The sequence below is a fragment of the Nematolebias whitei genome, chromosome 4 (assembly GCF_014905685.2).
Source record: "Nematolebias whitei isolate Nwh7 chromosome 4, NemWhi1, whole genome shotgun sequence".
Lineage (NCBI taxonomy): Eukaryota > Metazoa > Chordata > Actinopteri > Cyprinodontiformes > Rivulidae > Nematolebias > Nematolebias whitei.
The window spans coordinates 35,441,326-35,443,175 of record NC_056501.1 but is presented as its reverse complement, the minus strand read 5'-3'; the positions used below and the strand labels follow the sequence as shown (position 1 = coordinate 35,443,175).

At 39.8% G+C, this 1,850-nt stretch overlaps 1 protein-coding gene across 1 annotated transcript in view; it reads left to right on the top strand.

The window, feature by feature from the left end:
* The window catches only part of snx25 (sorting nexin 25), a 72,899-nt gene that overhangs the window by 23,760 nt on the left and 47,289 nt on the right, over window positions 1-1,850 (top strand). The window lies entirely within an intron of this gene.

Genomic DNA, 1,850 nt, shown 5'->3' with positions numbered 1-1,850 from the left:
CAGGGACACATAGAGACAAATCCATCACAGGGACACATAGAGACAAACAAGACAAACAACCATTCACTCTCTGTCACACACCTAGAGACAATTTAGAGTTACCAATCAATCTAACATGCATGTTTTTGGTCTGTGGGAAGAAACCGGAGTACCCGGAGAAAACCCACACATGCACGGAGAGAACATGCAAACTCCACCCAGAAAGTCACCCAGCCGGGGTTTGAACTGGCGACCTTCTCGCTGAGAAGCAGCAGCTCTACCAACTGTTCCACTGTGCCTCCCAGTTGTAGATCCAGTTCAGTAATAATTTTCTGATTGTTTGAATATAAATTGGTCTACTGGTTCATGAGATATTGTGCTAACAGACAAAGATACAGACAGGGACAGTATTGCTCACCTGTGGGTTTTTTTAGCAGCAGACTATTTTCTAAAAATGATCTGCAGTTGTGTAAAAACGTGTAACGATATCATGGTTCCAGCTCAGTCTTGTGAAGGTCCATCTTTTTGTGACATTTTAAACTTTGAAGATGTTTCTGCTGTGAACTCCCTCTACGCTCCAAAGAGCTGGGTTTTCTCATTCGGTTCATCAAAACAAAATTGTTTGGTGAACTTTTCTTCACCATGTGACATACCAACAGTGAAAACACACTAATCCCACTCAAACTGCACATTTTGTTGCACTTGTTGTACGCTTGTTGTTTGAAAGCGGCAGGAGGATGTTCCAGAAATGTTTGAGCTGAAAAACCTCTGCGGGTGAAGATGTTTTCTGGGTCAGAAACCCTGATTATGTTCAGTCTGACATGAACACTTTTATCACTAACGACCACAAAAGAACTATTATCTGTGAAGTTTTTTTTTACTGAGATTCTCCATGGGAACAGAAACGTAAACAACATTCAGTCTGATAGAAACCCGTAGACTTTAAATAACTAAAAGCTAATTAACACAGGCTGTGATGCGTTTCTTAAAAAATTTAAATGAGCTAAAAATACCCTTAGTTCAGAACTACTAGACTGGATTTATTCATTTTAATTCACTTTTTACCCAACTCAATTTGACTTTAATCTTTTCAAACTTACCCTTATTATTTTTTTTACATATAGTTTAAACAAAAACTGGATTTTGGTGAGTTTAAAGGTGTTGAAGTTCAAACTTGTTGAATTTCAAACTTATTCCAAAATAAAATGATTTTTAGCTACCCTAACATGACTTAAATACAGCAATTTGTTATAAATATTTCAACATTAAATGTTATAAATAAAAACTTTTCAGATGCCTTTTTGGGAAGAAGACTAAATAATTCCTGTTTTAGACTGTATTTTCTGCATCTCATATTGTGGACCCAGAGCAGATGGTCTACGGTCAACACTTCTTTCAAATCTTGTTGGTATCTCAGTGTGAGAAGCACCTTCAGGTGTGACCAGTCGTAGAAGCTCCAATACCAGCAGTCTGTCCTTAGACCGATCACTTGTCAGAACAGCTCCTCAGCTGTCCTAAACTGAATTTCTCATCAAACACTTCGCTGACTCAGCTGTCGAGGCTGTGTGTTAGTTAAATGGCTACCGCACATTGTTCTCGGGGGAAATGTTTGGCGGCAAAGCTAAGCATGCCATGTCCTGGCCCTGCCTGCCTCCTGCAGACTCACCATCATCAGGGGGCACTGGCTGACACTGGTTCATGTGACTACTGCTACTGTGGAAAAGCAGAACTTGCAGTGACATTTGCCAGTTTCAGCAGCTTCAAAGACAGTGGCAAAATCTGGTGGTTAGTCTGGTGAGGATACGGGCGCTACAGATTTGTGCTGGGGGGACATGATGGAATTGGAAAAAAAAAAAAAAAAAAATCTATAT